Source organism: Colobus angolensis, unplaced genomic scaffold (genome assembly GCF_000951035.1).
Source record: "Colobus angolensis palliatus isolate OR3802 unplaced genomic scaffold, Cang.pa_1.0 Scaffold141, whole genome shotgun sequence".
Lineage (NCBI taxonomy): Eukaryota > Metazoa > Chordata > Mammalia > Primates > Cercopithecidae > Colobus > Colobus angolensis.
In genome coordinates this window covers 1,650,789-1,669,047 of record NW_012114500.1, presented here as the reverse complement: position 1 = coordinate 1,669,047, position 18,259 = coordinate 1,650,789, and the positions used below count along the sequence as shown (strand labels likewise).

Below are 18,259 nucleotides of genomic sequence, written 5' to 3'. Positions count from 1 at the left end.
GTTCATCCCTTTTTATTACTGATTAGTATTTCATATAGCACAGTTTGTTTCTCCATTTTCCTGTTGCTGCACATTGGTGTTGATTCTCATTTTTTAGATTTTCTGTATAGACTGCCATAAATGTCTTGTGCAAGTCTTTTTGTGGACATGTATTTTTATTTCTTTTGTATAAATACCTGGGATTATAATTGTTAGATTATAGCTTGATGTATAAATTTGTAAGAAAATGACAAGCAGATTTCCAAATGTAACATTTTTGTAAACAAGGTTTTTTATATAACAAATCATGTTGTCTCCAAGTAAAGACAGTTTCATTTCTCCCTTTGCAATCACATGCATTTTATTTCTTTGTCTTGCCTTATGGTATTGGCTAGTGTCTCCAGTGCAGTGTTAAACAATAAGTAAAGAAAGCAAATTTTCTTGCCTTCTTTCAAGACTTGCAGTGAAATAATTTAATATTTCTTTTTATTATTATTTCTTAAGACAGGATCTTGCTCTGTTGCCCAGGCTGGAGTACAGTGGCACAATCATATATCACCATAACATCAAACTCCTAGGCTCAAGTGATCCTCCTGCCTCAGCCTCCTGAGTAGCTTGAACTACAGGCATATGTCACCACACTTGGCTAATTTTTGTATTTTTTTTTTTTTGAAGAGATGCGAGGCTCTGCATGTTGCTCAGGCTGGTCTTGAATCCCTGGCCTTAAGCGATCCTTCTGTGTTGGCCTCCCAAAGTGTTGAGTTTACAAGTATTAGCCACTGTGCCCAGTTTGCATTCAATATTTCATCAATAAGTATAATGGAGGTTTTGCAGACACCACCACCGCCAGGAGCCCAGTACTACCCATGATGGTCAATTCCACTGTGTTCTTTGACATCGCCATCAACAGCCAGTCCTTAGGCCTCATCTCCTTCAAGCTGTTTGCAGGCAAATTTCCAAAAACAACAGAAAACTTTCATGCTCTGAGCACTGTAGAGAAAGCATTTGGTTATAAGGGTTCCTGCTTTCACCGAATTATTTCAGAGTTTATGTGTCAGGGTGGTGACTTCACACGTTATTATGGCATTGATGGCAAGTCCATCCACGGGGAGAAATTTGATGATGAGAACTTCATCCTCAAGCATACAGGTCCTGGCATCTTGTCCACAGTAAATGCTGGACCCAACACAAACGGTTCCCAGTTTTTCATCTGCACTGCCAAGATTGAGTGGTTGGATGGCACACATGTGGTCTTTGGCAAGGTGAAAGAAGGCATAAATATTGTGGAGGCCATGGAGCGCTCTGGGTCCAGGAGTGGCAAGACCAGCAAGAAGATCACCATTGCTGACTGTGGACAACTCTAATAAGTTTGACTTGTGTTTTATCTTAACCAACAGACCAATCCTTCTGTAGCTCAGGAGAGCCAACCCTCCACCCCATATGCTTCAGTGTCCTGTAATCTTTGTACTCTCACTGCAGTTCCCTTTGAGTTCTGTCTTTTCCTTATTCCCTTTCTATGCCTAGCTGGATTGCAGAGTTAAGTCTGTAACTATGAAATAAAAACTAAATAACAAAAAAAAGTGCATAATGTTATCTGTAAGTTTTTCATAGACACCGTTTATGAAATTAAAGCATTTTTTTTCTATTCTATTCTTCCTTTGCAAAGGTTTCTAATTATGAATGGATGCTCTATTTTGTCAAATGCTTTTTCTGCATATATGGAATATAAGTATCATAGTTTTCTCTGTTTTTCTTTTATGTGTGAATTACACTGATTGGTTTCAAGAAGACCTTGAAATAAGCTTTCATTCTTAAGATAAGCTCTTCTTGGTAATAATATATTATCCATTTAAGTCATTGCTAAATTTGATGTACTAATGTTTTGTTCAGAATTTTTGCATCTGTGTTCATGAGGAATACTCATCTGTAATTTTTTATTTCTTTGTTTTATTATCTGTTTTTAAAATTTCTTTGACAGGCTTTGATGTCAATATAATTCTGGCCTTGTGAAGGAAGTTTGGGGCAGTTCCCTTCTCCTATATTTTTTAAGAAGTTTGCAGGCTGGGCATGGTGGATTATGCCTGTAATCCCAGTCTGAGGGAGTCTGAGGCAGGAGGATTACTTGAGTCCAGGAGCTTGAGACCAGCCTGGTCAACATAGCAATAATCTGTCCCTACAAAAAAAATTTGAAAATTAGCCAGACATGGTGGCATGCACCTGTAGTCCCAGCTACTCAGGAGGCTGAGGTGGAAGGATTCCTTGAGCCCAGGAGTTTGAGGCTGCAGTGAGTTATGATTGTGCCACTGCACTCCAGCCTGGGCAACAAAGCAATAATCTGTCTCAAAAGAAAGAAAAAATGTTCGTGTTATATTTGTATTATTTCAACTGGGCATGGTGGCTCACACCTATAATACCTGCACTTTGGGAGGCCGACGTGGGAGAATCACTTGAGCTCATGAGTTTGAGACCAGCCTGAGGAACATAGTGAGACCTTGTCTATACAAAATAATTTTTAAGACTGGGTGTGGTGGCTTACACCTGTAATCCCAGCACTTTGAGAGGCCGAGGAAGGCGATCATTTGAGGCCAGGAGTTCAAGACCAGCCTGGCCAACGTGGCAAAACCCCATCTCTACAAATACAAAAATGCACATACAAAAATTAGTGAGACATGGTGGTGCACATGTGTAATCTCAACTATTTGGGAGGCTGAGACATGAGAATTCCTTGAACTCGGTAGGTGGAGGTTGCAGTGAGCCAAGATCGCACCACTGCATTCCAACCTGGGTGACGGAGCAAGACTCTGTCTCCAAAATAATAATGATAATAATAATTTTTTTAAAGTTAGCATGGTGTGGTAGCACATGTCTATAGTACCAGGTACTTGGGAGGCTGAGGCAGGAGGATCCCTTAAGCTCAGGAGTTTGAGGCTGCAGTGAGCTATGATCAGAGCCACTGCACTCCAGCCTGGGCAACAGAGTGAGAACCTGTCTCCATTAAAAAAAAAAAAATTTATATTATTTCTACCTTAAATATTTGATAGAATTCATCATTGAAACCAACGGGGTCTATGAGATCAGCTACTTCTGGATGATGTGGTATGAGAGAAGAAAACATATTCATGGGCTCACTCCTGTGTCTCCTTCTTTGAAGTGGGTTCCCTGCTCAAATGCTGTGTTTTTGAGAGTCCAGGCCTAGAGGTCAGGAACTGTAAGCCCCCTAGAGAGTGGTACTAGCTGAGATTTTGCATTCCCAGAACCAGTATTTATCTCTGTGAGAATGAAATTCTGGCCCTTCCAGAATTTAATAGTGGATTTGGTGGCAAATCAACTACTTGCATGGAAGGGGCCCAAGGTAGTTGACTCAACACCAAGTTACTGGTTGTCCTCCTTGAGAAACAGTGCTGTATTGCTTTATTAGGGGTAGGCACATTGGTCTATGCCACTGAAAGTTTGAATATTCAAAAGAGGCCATAGCTATATTGAACCTGGTAAGAATTCCATGCTGTTGACCTATACGTAGCTTCCATCTCTGCCACAATAGCGCTTCTTGTGCTGGTTGCAGGGTGGCCAATGACAAAGACTAGCTAACATCAACTGGCCAAATAATGTTAAATAATTAGTTGCTCAGTCCCTCTTTGCTGGTGGATGTGTGCAAGTGAGGGTTAATGTGTGATACAAAAATCTTTGCACTTTATGCCCACTTTTATATTTCCTCTGCCTCCATATATCTACCTGAGACTTCCTTGTCTTCAGTCTCCAGTCCTTTTCCTTCCAGCCCCCTTAACAGATAACTAAGGCCATTTTCCACTATCCAGGATTTTTCACATATTTTTGTTTCAGGCCACTTCTCCTTTCACACAAAGTGGATGACTCAGTATACTTACAACAGCTCTGCCCATTGGGAATTTCTCTCTCCCCACTTTCAAGGCCAACTCGGATTGTACTTATAATACAGTCACTGTTTATAGTCAGCTTGCACACACATACTGAGACCAATCATTGACAAACCAAGCTTATGCTTTTTCCTCCTCCAATAGTTGGTCATGTGAGACTACTTATGTGGCCATAGGTGTGAGCTGAGAAATAAACACTTGTGCAACTGTGGAGAGTGATATACTGTATACTCATGCCCTCTGGTCATACGTGGGCTTAACCTCAGAAAAACCATTATGATGAACAGCAGCTGGGCCTGCTCTAATTTGTGATTTGGTAAGTTCCACCTCTGACATTTCCAGCAAATTTGGGGCCCGAATGACAGAACTGCTTGCACCACAGCCTTGCTTTAGTGGACAGCTTTTTCCTGCTCTGGACCCCACTGAAAGCTAGTGGTATTTCTAGGTGTATAGTGTGTTATCTTATATACCCATAACTGAAAGATGCCTACCACACACTGAGCTTCCTTCTTTGTGATAAGGGATGCAAGATGTGTCTTTTAATTTGGAGGGGATAGTCTGGTGTTCAGCAGACCACCAGATCCATACGAACTACATCAAAGTGAGAGGTCAATAAATCTTTATAATGTTTATCTTGTATGTGTCTTATGAAGTTTTCTAGAGTACTATCCAGTCGGCATAATGTCACTGATGGAATGAATCAATATGACTTGTAGTGAAATTTCAAGATGATCCAAATATCTTCAGATTGTGTTGTGATAAAAGTAAGAGGGTCAGCATAGCCCTGGATCAAAGCTGCAGTTGAATATTATTCACGTCACATGAATGCAAACTATCTCTGATCTTCTTTCTAATTGGAATAGAAAAGAATCCATTTCCCAAATCAATGGCCACATGCCATGTACCCAAAATCTCATTAACCTATTTTATCTTATTTATCTAGCAATAAAACCACATCCAGCACAGTAGCTACAACTGGGGCTATCATTTGTTTGAGCTGTGGTTTTCTGCTATTATTCTCCAGAATCACCCAGTTTCTGCAGGACCCAGACTAGTGCCACTAAATGAGGGTATGAGAGTGAATAGGGACCACCATCCCTGCATTTTTAGATCTTTAATAGTAACATTAATCTCTACTATTCCTCTACTCCAGGATGCAATTTTACTCTATTTGTTGCCTTGGCTGGGGGAAGGGGTGTATGGATGGTTTCCAGAGGTTTCCACTTGGCCTTCTCCACTATGATCTGGCTTTCCCCAAGGTCAATGATACAAAGTGGGATTCCTCTAACCACCAGTATGTCAATCCTAGTTATGCACTTGGAGATTTGAGAAATGATCACTGGAGGTGTGGACCCACCATAGCTGGAATTTACACAGGCATTTATTTGTTACCTGGCCTCATCAATCTCCAGTCTCACCGGGGCAGAAGGAGGGCACTGGGTCTCTGGAGATGAATCAAATTAGACAATGTATCCTTTCTTTGGGGCACGGGCTTCTGAATTAAGATGGCCCTCCAGTGCTATCCCAAGTTGAGGTGAGAGAATAGAGCCTTTGTGCCCCTACTGGATCAGTAATGGGGTGTTAGCTGCCCTGAAGAGGCCTTATCTCTGAGTATTGTTTGCCCAGGATTCCCAGCAGCATAGCAATTAGTTCCTTATTCCTGAAGGGACATTTGGTCAGTGGATCACAGTATCTACTACAGAATTGTCCTTAGAAACAATGTCTGTAAGGGAGTACAAAAGCATGATTGGGTGGAGGGAGAAGTTGAACTGTGACGCAGTTATAACAGAGTCCTCAGCCAATCCAGGGGGCACTGGAACTGGCATGACCCTTCAGAGTGGTCCTGAACTCTGAGTTGTCCTTGTATCCTTTATACAGAGTGTGTACTCTTGCTTCAACCAGCATTGAATGCAGACTGCCCGTCAAAAAAGGATATAAAGCCGGTTGCCGTGGCGCATGCCTGTAATCGCAGAACATCAGGAAGCTGAAGTGAGCAGAGATGATTTGAGGCCAGGAGTTCGAGACCAGCCTGGCTATCATAGTGAAACCCCGTCTCTACTAAAAATATAAAAATAATCTGGCCATGGTGACACATGCCTGTAGTCCCAGCTACTCAAAAGACTGAGACACCATAATCAGTCGAACCCTGGAGGCAGAGGTTACACTGAGCTGAGGTGGTGCCACCGTACTCCAGTCTGGGCAACAGAGTGAGATGCTGTCAAAAATAATAAATAAATAAATAAATAAATAAATAAATAAATAAATAAATAAATAAAAGAAAGGAAAAGACAAGGGAAGAAAATAAAAGAAAAAAAAGAAATAGAAAAAGAAAAAGGGATATATAATCTTAAACCAAGGACAATGCTCAAGGAGGGAATCTTTGTGAGCTGCCAACAGCCAATACTTTCAACAGTTGGGAAAATGATTGCCTTAGTCTTAAAGGGAGCCTCTGGGTGGTGTACCACAGTCTCCATAATAGGAATCAGCAGCATATAGACACTAACTGACGCCATGAATATGGATGAGATCTCTAGGGGGAAAATGTGGAGAGTAAAGAGAAGAGCATCCAGAACCTAGCCCTAAATCAAACCAAGCCAGTAGAAGTCAGTCAAAGAAGGAGAGCTAGCAAAAAGAGATGGAGAAAGAACAATCAGTGTGCTAGAAGAAAATCCAGGAGAGCAAAGGGTCACTGAAGTCAGAAAAGATAGATAGAATTATCTACCAAGTGGAATAAAACTGAGGGACTAACAAATAAAAGACAAAAAACATGTCCATTGTTTGTCAACATGAAGTCCACTGACAATTTTGAGCAAAAATTATTTTAGCAAATGCAATACACAGAAGCCAGATTACAGAGTGTTGAAAAATGAAATGGAGTTCAGGCAGTGAAGACAGCATACATATTCATAAAACCTCCCTTTACTGTACAAGGGAACATAAAAATGGGAGGGAGGTGATAGCTGAAGGGAAATAAGGGTTTACAGAGGATTCTAGGTCTTTCTGTTTATTTATGCTTGCTTCTTAATTTGGTATCTATTAGAGTATGTTTGTAGTTGGGGAAAGAGATGAATGATGGTGGAGAAAAAAATAAGAGAAGAAATAGGGACAATGTTTGGTTGATAGAGAAGCTGGGTCCCAGGACAGAATTGGAAAGGATAACCTTTGGTAAGCACAAAACTATGAGAAAAGAAGATGAGGAGAGATGCAGGCCAGATTGTTGATTTGATGGTGGAGAATGAAGAAGTTCTCATCTGATGCCTTTTATTTTCTCAATGAAATATAACAGTCTCGGGTAGGTCTCTGTTTTATGCATTGCAGATCTGTCTCCATCCTAAACTATGATGGCTCAAGGCTCTGGTTCTCATCATTACACAGGAAGAGAGAAACAAGGTGTGGCTTTGAAGAGCTGACAACCACTTGGCACATGTCACTTCAGTTTTTTGCCTTTTTTCTTTTTACTTCCATTTAGAGTCATGTGTGCCAGCTTTCAGACTGGTAAACAGAGGGTGGGGCTGAAGGTCAAAAGGTGATGAGATCTCAATCTGAACTTACTGGCGTGATCAGCTGTGCTTCCTCATTATAATCAGGAAATCCTGGAGTGACCCATCCAGCAAGAGCACATCTGGAGGGAGGGGGCAGGGTGTATGGTAAGGAAGGGAGGGGCTCATCTCCCTTTTCTAGGCTCAAAATGGATCGTCATTTCTTTCATTCTTGTCTTTGCACATATTCCTATAAATACATGCACGTTCAATCTCTGCAATGCTTTGTTTGCCCTTTAAGGCTCTGTTGTTTTTATGATCTCCTTCTCTGTTGTTTTTATGATCTCCTTCCCCACTAGAGGAGATTTCACTGAATTTATAAATAAGGTCTGTTGATTCACAGATAGAGCAAAGCTAGTCAATATTCTGTCTTATGTCATAAAAGCATACAGATATTAGTGGTAAAACAGAGAAAATAAAGCAAGATATATTTCTTTTTTGTTTTCTGTTTGTTTCTTGAGAAAGGATCTTGCTCTGTCACCCAGGCTCGAGTACAATGGTGTGAACATGGCTCACTGCAGCCTAGGCTTCCTACGCTCAAGACAGCCTCCTGCCTCAGGCTCCCATGTATCTGGGACCACCACACAGGCTAATTTTTTTTCTTTTTTTCTTTTTTTTTTTTTATAAATTAGAGACACAATCTTACTGTGTTGCCCAGGCTGGTCTCGAACCCCTGGCCTCCACTGAGTGTCTTGCATTGGCCTCCTAAAGTGCTGGGATTATAGGTGTGAGCCACCACATGCAAACACAAGATACATTTCTTGACATGAAAAAATATTCCCAATATATTACTCAGCAATAAAAGTAGATGTTTTAAGTGGATATAGGCTGGGTATGGTAGTTTACACCTGTAATCCCAACACTTTAGGAGGCTGAGGAAGGAAGATTGTTTGAGGCTGGAAGTTTGTGACCAGCCTGGGCAACATAGCAAGATCCCTTCTCTACAAAAAGTTAAAAATTATTCAGGCTTGGTGGCATGTACCTGTAGCCCTAGCTACTCAGGAGACTGAGGCAGGAAGATCAGTTGAGCCCAGGAGTTCAAGATTGCTATGAGCTATGATTGCACCACCACACTCCAGCCTGGGCAACAGAGACAGACCCGGCCTCTAAATATAAAAAAAAAAAGAGGGCCAAGTGTAGTGGCTCATGCCTGTAATCCCAGCACTTTGAGAGGCCAAGGCGGGTAGATCACTTGAGGTCAGGAGATCGAGAACATCCTGGCCAACATAGTGAAACCTCTTCTCTACTAAAAATACAAAAATTAGCTGAGTGTGGTGGTGCACACCTGTAGTCCCAGCTACTTGGGAGGCTGAGGCAGGAGAATGACTTGAACCTGGGAGGCGGAGGTTTCAGTGAGTCAAGATCGCGCCACTGCACTCCAGCCTGGTGACAGAGCAAGACCCTGTCTCAAAGAAACAAACAAAAAAAAGAGATATACATATATACACAAATATACACTTTTAAATGGCTAACATCTCTTAAGTGATTATTATGTGCCAGTTATAACGTTAACTCTGGATATTGAAAATGAAGGTTACATTTTTTAGATTTTAGCAGTAGTTATTAATTTTTCTATATGCATTGCTTATGTAAATAAAAGTTAATTTTAGAGCCAATATCAGGTTGCTGGTAGACTTTGCCATTTACATGCAGATTCCATGGTTCCTCCTCCCCATTTGCAGCCTATAATTGTATCAGACATGAGGTTTGGGAGTTCTTTGCTTCAGCCTGACTGAAGCTTTTCTCTGCTCTTCAACATTTGCCATGGCTTTGGGGCTAAGTTTGGAATGCCCTGTAGAAGCTGATAATTTCCTGAGCTCCATAATTTGCTAACAACAAATTTCATGTGTTCAGCAACATTAGCTTAATCTAATTCCTGTTCTCTTCTAAAAGAAGCTCCCAGACTTCAGAAAGCATATGCATGGCTTCCCATTACTTCAGGGTTTGTGGCTTTGACCTCAGAAGTCTCTTAACTGCTTGAATGCCAGAAGCAGTTCTATCCTGTGACTGCTTGCTGTCAGAAAGAAGGCAATAAATGACTCCTCCACACTCTTAATGGTCTTGTTTTCCACTCTACAACGTCTCTGTGTATAAGAAATAAAACTTCGCCTTTTCTCTCTTATCAAGTCTGAACCCAAGAGAGATTGTAAAAGTGTGCTCAGAGGAACCAAGTACGTTTTTGCAACTTATCTATCTTATTCCAATCAGGAAGTTACCCTGACAACCAAATAACGGCTTTTTATTTAACCCTACTCTTTGTCTTCTATAAACTTAGTTTCTTCTTAGGGAGTTAGCCTGCCTCCTAAACTCTGAAAACCGTATGATTCGTTTTTAAGCCTGCTGACAATGACAGGCATATTGTTCAAATTGTTGGAAATCTTTGTCCTGATTTCCCTCTCTTGAAGTTGAAAATGATCTGAATGTTGGCATCCCACAGTTCCTAGTAAGCCTCCCTATTTCCTTTGGAGATCACAGCTGAAGGAAGGGGGCTGACACCACATTCCTAAAGGTGATATTTTAAAGAGAGTAATCCACGCGAACAAAAAAGGGACAGAAACCCACTATTATCATGTTTCCTGATTCTTCAGGGAGGCTTTCTGACCTATTGGCTGATCTTTTGGATATTGTACTATTTCGCCATAGTTTCCGAGGGAGTATTTTCCTGAACAACTAATTATGCTTATTCTACTTAACAGGAAAAGAATACTCTTTTCAATTCTAAACTTTTTTTTTTAAATAATTCTAAACTTTTCTTTTTGAAAGCTGCTTAAACTCTTTGAATAAGACCCAAATTTGAATTAAAAAGAAAAAAAAGTAAAAGTACAAGAAGACTCAATCAGAAACTAAATTGTTGTCTTTCATTTCCTAGGTTTTTTATCTGCTCAGCATCCCTGTTCCTGATTACTGATTTTCTCTGCAGTTATTTGGATGCAATTACCTCCACCAGTCCATTGATTTTCCTCAATTCCAATCCAAAGGGCCATTATTGATTAAGGGCAGGGCTGGGCCTGAGGAATGGGAGGCACAATGGTTAAAGCTAGGCCTTGATCACAACTAGAGAAATGACTCAGAATGCACGCCCTTTTCTAAGTGGGTTGGTGACCGCTTCTTCATCTACAAAAATCGGCATATTCACTGAATTCTTTTTCCTTTTCTCTCTCTCTCTCCTTTTTTTTCTTTTTTTTTTTTCCCTAGGCAACTGTGGCGGGGGAAAATGGCATTTCTTCCAAAGAATATAAAGCAAAATACTTGGGGAAAGGACCAGAAGCAGATCTGCCTGGACATCTCACTTTTCTGCTTGGTGGATCTTGAGAGTGAATAGTCTCAGCCACCACCTGAGATCTGGGTGCTACTGCCTGTCACCTCAGGCTGATACCATGATTGCTTTAAATGCTTAAGGATCACCTGCACACGTTGTTCTCTAGGGGACCCACAAGTCAAACGACATGTACCCAAATAAGACAAACTCATAAAGAGGCTATGTGAGTCAAGGATATCCCTATGTTTATACAAATAATTTCTTAAAATTTAACAGTTAATAAATATGACATATAGAAATTGGTTATTATTAATACCTTATGCCCATCAATAGCTGCGGTATTGCACATGGATCAAAATGGATTAGCAAGGATCATTTCTTCAAAGTACCTCTGATATCACCAGTGAAAAGTTTCCTGAAAGTCACAGCAGCCCAAGGTCAAAAAAAATCTCTATTTCAAAATGACAGAAACTCTAGGAACTAACATTGTTCTCTTTTAAGATAAAAGGATGTATCCCCATCCTCTGAAACAGGAACCTATGAAATCTTTCTTTATTTTGAGTTAGGAAGCTCTAAAAGGATCCTCTTCATTCTCCCTTAAAGACAAAGCAATCAAGGAAATCAGAAGGAAGAACGAGATGTCAGCATGAGAGGAAAGAGATTAAATATGCTTTAGTTTAGTTTATACAATCCTTTGAAGACTCTCCTTTTATTCCTCTCTCCTCTCTAATTCTTAAAATGGCAGCCCCATAACCACTCTGAATCATCATTTTAATCTGATAGAAAGTTCACTTTGATTCCAGAGGCTGCTGAGGAGTACTTCATATCAAATAACTACACATTCTTTAGGGAGAATTCTTCTCCCTACATTCTCGAAGACACCCCCCACCATACACACACACGAAAACACACTTACGTGTGCATATCCACACACTCAGTCACTCCCAATTTTTTTTCTTCAGTGAGTGCTTAATCAGGTTTTTTCTTTGACCCACCCTTTATCTTTTAGCAAAACCTCAGAGAATAAAAAAAAAAAAAAAAAAAAAAAAAAAAAAAACCAGCAGGACTCTGTAGCCACCTCCAAATGCCACAATGGCACAACTGTGACTGGTGAATGAATTGTCCATCCTTGCACAGAAGTTGAAAGCAAACTTCAAAGAACCCTAGTTGTGACGGACAGGATTTTAGAGATTAGGATTCCAGTACATTTTATTTTCAGTAACCTAATGTGGCAGAGCACTATGAGCAAGAATACACAAAACAAAGCCAGAGAGAGGGAAAAAATATGAGCAAGAAAAAGGAGAAAAAAAGGATAGATGGTGAAAGATGCTTTAAAATGGAAAATTAAATATGACATTTTAATCATAATCTAAACAGAACAGGGGAAAATAATTTAGCCTGCAAGAATAAAATACAGGCCAAGCATAGCACATGCCTGTAATCCCAGTGCTTTGGGAGGCTGATGCAGGAGGATCACTGAGGCTGAGAGTTTGAGACCAGCCTAGCCAACATAGCAAGACTCTTGTCTCTCAAAAGACATTTTTAAAACTCTCAAGAATGGAGAAGGAAGTGGTTAAATTAGCCTAGAAAAAAGAAAAAAAAAAAAAGAAGCTGGAACCAAAATAATATGGAGACCTTCATTGTTAGCAATTTTAAGTGGCTAAAATCTGTATTTTTTTTCCATTTCCTGGCGTGTAAAGTTCTCTTTACCAACACCAAGATCAAAATAAGTAGTCATCAGACCATTAGTCAGCACTTCTAATAGAATTGCATCAAGCATTAATCATCTCTGAAAAGGAGTTCCTCATTCTTCTCTTCAAAGTGATAGTTTTTAGACCAGTCATCATAAACTAAGTTTTGAGTTTCAAATTCAGGGTTATTGTAGGATAATTCAATTTACATAGAATCTTTACTCAAAGGCCTACATTTTTGCTCGTAACGATTTTCTTTTGTGGAATGGTCTTTAGGGCCAATGAAATCTAGGTTCACGTCCCTGTTCTGCCAATTAATAGTTCTGTATCCTTGAACACAGTTTTTAAAAATTTCCTTCAGCCTCAGTTTCTTGCTACATGCAATGCTGATTCTAAGGATTAAATGAAAGAGGCAATATAAAAGGACCTTTCTCATCACTAGTATATAGCAAGTGTTCAATAAATTACAGCAATGATTATCATCATAGTAAAGAATCAATATTCACATATATAAATGGACAAAAGAGAAAGTCCTGGAAAAAGAGCTAAAGCAACAGGTGACTGTAAATGTACGTATACAAACAAAGAGGAGGTGATGCTGTATGTTTTCGTGTGTATGCATATGCCTGTATGTGTGTCCAGTGTGGGAGCAAACTGCAAGTACAGGAGAAAGAAAGAGAGAGAGAGGTCTGAGAGCAAAGATGGAGAAGAGGATAAGGAAAAATAAGAGGAAGGGAGACCCTTTTAAATAAAGCAAAGGGCATATTGGGATCAAGAGGAAGGGTCTGACTTAAAGGTCTACAACCACTGTCAATTCCAAATCAACAGACAGAAAGAAAAGTTCCAGGGCCGCCAACACCTGGGTGCAGTCCAGTCACCTGGATTGTCAGAGAACCATAAAGCTAATAAACAATGAGTTTCTTAAGGCACCAGTCATGCTTCTGTAACAAGTCAAATTTTGAATATCAAAGTGCATCTTTTTTTGCCTCCTCGAGTAGAAATCTTCACATTAGTCTGCCCTAGCCGGTGACTTGCCCAGATGGAAAGTCTGAATTTATTATAGAAGAAGAACAAGAGAAAGAGTGACATTCTTCTTCTGTCTTTCAGAAAGTAGGTTTATACAAGCCTCTTGAAAAGGGATTTACTGAACTCCCTTGTGAGGCATTAGTATTTTAACAACCAAGCATGGAGATTTCTGATCAATATGATTTCAAAACAAAAATAAAAAGAAGGTATCTGCTTGTCATTAAGATTAAGCTAGGAAGAGTCAGGAAGAAGATAGAATAGAAAGAAAGAAAGACTAGTCCTTTATTAGCATGGAGAACTGTGAAAAGCAGAGAGAGAGGGAAATGAAATGGTGAAGGTTGTCCTAATCTCCCCTCCCACAACTCTTCTGAGTTTGGCCCAGGTAGGGAAAGGGGCACTAGGAAAGCAAAGTTAACTCCGAAGGCAGAGTGGGGGCCACTATTGAAAAGACTACTCACGAACTCAAAAGAGGGGGCTCTGTGTGTGGCATGCTCCCATATAAACCTTGGAACCCAGCCCACCCCTAGGTAGGTCAAACATGGTCAGACAGAGCGAGGTAGAGAGGACTCAGAAAGAGCAAGCCTCTCTGCTTATCAGAGGCAGGTAAAGCCAGGACTGGATGAAAAGCCAACCAAACTTCAAAGGGATCTCTAGCACCAGGGGAAACTGAAATGAGGGCAGGTCAGCCAGAGCACACAACAGGACTTTAACCAGACCCAGTGAGACCAACCACAGGTCACACCCACTCAAGCAATCACCCCAGGGCAAGCAACACCAAATGGGAAAGAGATAATTGGCTGGAGGACAGGCAAGCAGGGAACTGTGGTTGAGGACACCACCTCCTCCCCACCACCATGAGGTTGCATAGACCTCAGCCCTTCCCCAGGACTCTAGGCAAGCAGAAGAGGAAGAACCTGAGAGCCTTAGCAATTTTTTTTTTTTTTTTTTTTTTGAGACAGAGTCTCATTTTGTCACCCAGGTTGGAGTACAGTGGTGCAATCTAGGTTCACTGCAACCTCAACCTTCCGGATTCAAGCTATCCTCCTGCCTCAGTCCCCACAAGTAGCTGGGACTACAAGTGCACACCACTACTCCCAGCTAATTTTTGTATTTTTTGTAAGGATGGGGTTTTGCCATGTTGCCCAGGCTGGTCTCCAATTCCTGAGCTCAAGCCATCTGCCCATCTTGGCCTCCCAGAGTGCTGGGATTTCAGGTATGAGCCACCATGCCCTACCTAGCCTCAGCTTTTTTTTGTTTTTTTGTATAGTTTAGTTTTAACCTTAGCATTTTTATCCAAAGGAGGCAGAACAGCATTCAAATGGATTAAATTACTGATTGGGACTACATTTTAAACCAGTCATTTAGTTAACGTTATTCCCCCTTCTAACTAGAACGTAAATGGCTCCGGAGGGAAGACAGAATAGGATAGACTAAATAAATTCATTTTTCTGCACATCCAAGTTGCAATGTAGGTCAAATTTTGCAATTCCATCATACATTCTTTTTTTGGTCTCATGCAAAAAGGAAATCTGAGCACAAAACATAGTTGTTGACTAGCAGAACTTCCAAAGGAATGAATTGGTTGAAAAAGCAGGAATATTCATCTAATGAGGTCTGGCTTTAGCAGGGAGGGTCAGTGTAAAGTAGGAAGAAGACAGGGAACTGGCCATGGCAAGAGTTTTGTCTATTTTGTTCACTGCTCTATTGGCAGTACATGGAGCATAGTAGGTGCTCCATAAATATGCGTTAAATGAATGAGTAAATGAACATTTGTTGACTATCATCTATCTTGGGCCAGACATTAAAAAATATAACCCTATTTATTTATTTATTTATTTATTTATTGAAACAGAGTCTCACTCTGTCGCCTAGCTTGGAGTGCAGTGGTGTGATCTCAGCAAACTACAACCTCCACCTCCCGGGTTCAAGTGATTCTCCTGCCTCAGCCTCCTGAGTAGCTGGGACTAAGGCCGGTGCCACCACACCCAGCTAATTTTTTGTATTTTTTTAGTGGGGATGGGGTTTCACCGTGTTAGCAAGAATGGTCTCGATCTCCTGACCTCATGAGCCATCCTCCTCGGCCTCCCAAAGTGCTGGGATTATAGGCATGAGCCACTGCACCCAGCCAAATATAATCCTATTTAAATCTCACAACAGTCTTTGAAGTTAGTATTATTATCACTATTTTATTTTTTTTTAGTAACTGGTAATCAATTTATTAAAGTACTTTACTTAAGCCTCTGCAATGGTGCCTTCCACCTCAGCTCCTGGCTCAATACTGATGGAAGTAACCTACTTAACAATCTCAGAAGGACTGTGCCAGTCAATGAGTCACGTGTGGATTCTCATCCCAAAACGATCCCATGTCTTAGAACCTTCACCACAAGGAGCTTTTTTTCTTGCAGTTATTCTCAAAGTCTTGGTAAGCATTCTAACTGGTCCTTTCACTTTGAGATTCTTTTCCTTTGCTTCTCTGATCAAGTCAGCACACACATTCTCCAGGGATTTTACGCTGTGGCTCGTTACAGTGATTCGAATTCGGTGAATTGCCACCTCTCGCTCCACGGCGGGGTTTTTTGTTTTTTTTTTTTTTGAGACGGAGTCTCGGTCTGTCGCCCAGGCTGGAGTGCAGTGGCGCGATCTCGGCTCATTGCAAGCTCCGCCCTCCGGGTTTACGCCATTCTCCTGCCTCAGCCTCCGGGGTAGATGGGACTACAGGCGCCCGCCACCACGCCCGGCTAATTTTTTTTTTTTTTTTTTTTTTTTTGTTTTTTTTAGTAGAGATGGGGTTTCACCGTGTTAGCCAGGATGGTCTCGATCTCCTAACCTCGTGATCTGCCCGCCTTGGTCTCCCAAAGTGCCCAGTATTCTTAAAAGCCATGTCTGCTACGTCGGCTTCCTGACCTGTTCCTCACAAGAGCCAACAGCCGTGAGTCAGGAGCAGGAAGGTGCCGATCAGCGATTCATTTTTTTTTTCTTTTGAGACTGAGTCTCACTCTGTCACCCAAGCTGGAGTGCAGTGGCGTGATCACGGCTCACTGCAACCTCTGCCCCCCAGGTTCAAGCAATTCTCCTGCCTCAGCCTCCCAAATAGCTGGCATTACAGGCATAGGCCACCACACCTAATTTTTTTTATGTTTTGTGGAGACAGAGTTTCACCACGTTGGCCAGGCTGGTCTCGAACTCCTGATCTTAAGTGATCTGCCCGCCTCGGCCTCCCAAAGTGCTAGGATTACAGGCGTGAGTCACCGCTCCCCACCTATCACTATTTTATAAAGAAATGAACTGCATTTCAGCTAGGTTGAATAACTTCCCCAGGGCCACCTACCTACTGTGCGGTAGAGACAGAATTCAAACACAGGCCAAACTGACTACTCTGACTTAATATATTTCCTCCTATGCGGGGGAAAAATCTTCGTATACTAGAAATCCCATTGATATTTCTCCCTTCCACTTTATATTACATGAAAGATCCTGACATTCGTTGGGAGACCAGAGTCCCGCTGCAAAAAACGATTCTTCCTGGCTGGGCTCTGTGGCTCACACTTGCAATCCCAGCACTTTGCGAGACAGGTAGATCATTTGAGCTCAAAATTTCAAGACCAGCATGGACAACATGGCAAGACCACATCGCTACAAAAAAAAAAAAGAAATACAAAAATTAGCCAGGCACGGTGGGCGACTGGGAGACTGAGACAGGAAGATCGCTTGAGCCCAGGAGGCAGAGTTTCAGTGAGCCAAGATCACGCCACTGCACCCCATCCTGGGTGAGAGAGCCAAATCCTGTCTCAAAAACAACAACAACAGCAAAAAACTCCGTGATTCTTCCTGAACATCACACCACGAAGGTAGCACTGATATTACAGCATTTGTTATATCTATGTTGAAATGCTAATTATTTTCTGGATAGAAAGAAATTACAGGAAAGTAGGAAGAAGTGTATAGGAGACCACAGTGCAATCCCAGAAAAAGAAAAGGAAATTTTAAAAAGGGAAATCATAACCCTAATCAGTACTTTAGCTGAAATAAGCATTCTTAATGTTAAAAGAGCCCTTGAGCTTTGTGTAATCAAAATAAACAACAACACGGGCCGGATTGCACAAAATAAGTTCTTTCTTGGGTATTCAGTGACGTCTTGGTCGGTCCAGTGACTGACCACACAAAACTCCACCATCCACTGAAATCATAGCCTGTGATTTTATCCTCGGGTGGGTTGTGTTTGGTCAATCACCACCATTTTCATTAACATGTGCCACGCCCTTCTGCTTTGATCTGCCACTCCCCCTTAATTCAACAGATGTTCACACTGCTGCAGAAGCAAAATCATTGTAATTTCAAACACTTGCATTCCATTTATCTCACTTATAAAAGTTAGCAAGGGCCAGTAGTCGAAGGGTCTAAAGGCAATCTGGCGGTATGTAGGAGAAATAAAGCTGGAGAGGTAAAAATAGCAATAAAACCAGCAACACAAACCTTTCACTTTTCAACGTTGTCTTGCTAGCACAACTATGATTTCAAAATAGACAAGGACAAGAGAAATGAGTAGGAGTCAAGAGTGAGTCACTTATCTCTGAAATGGGACAGTTGGGCAGGTTAATCTCTAAGGTTCCTTCCAACTCAGTGAATCTGTGATCATAAATCTGGGGAAGCCTGGGAAAGTTTTCCAGGCTTCACTGTGTAATGGAAAGGCAAAGCCAGCTTCACTGGTGACTCGTTATGTGGGGAACTTGCTTCACCTCTCATTAGCCTCAGATGTGCTGCATCCTCTGGGCACTGATAGTAATATACACTTCACAGTACTGTTGTGTATAGCTAATTGAAAAGTGCGAAAGTCAGACTTGCCAATACATTTACAAGCTTTCATTTATATAT

The 18,259-nt window shown here is 41.2% G+C and overlaps 1 pseudogene; it reads left to right on the top strand.

The window, feature by feature from the left end:
* The first annotated feature begins 848 nt into the window (after positions 1 to 848).
* On the top strand, positions 849 to 1,343 carry LOC105506906 (annotated as a pseudogene).
* The last annotated feature ends 16,916 nt before the right edge of the window (positions 1,344 to 18,259 follow it).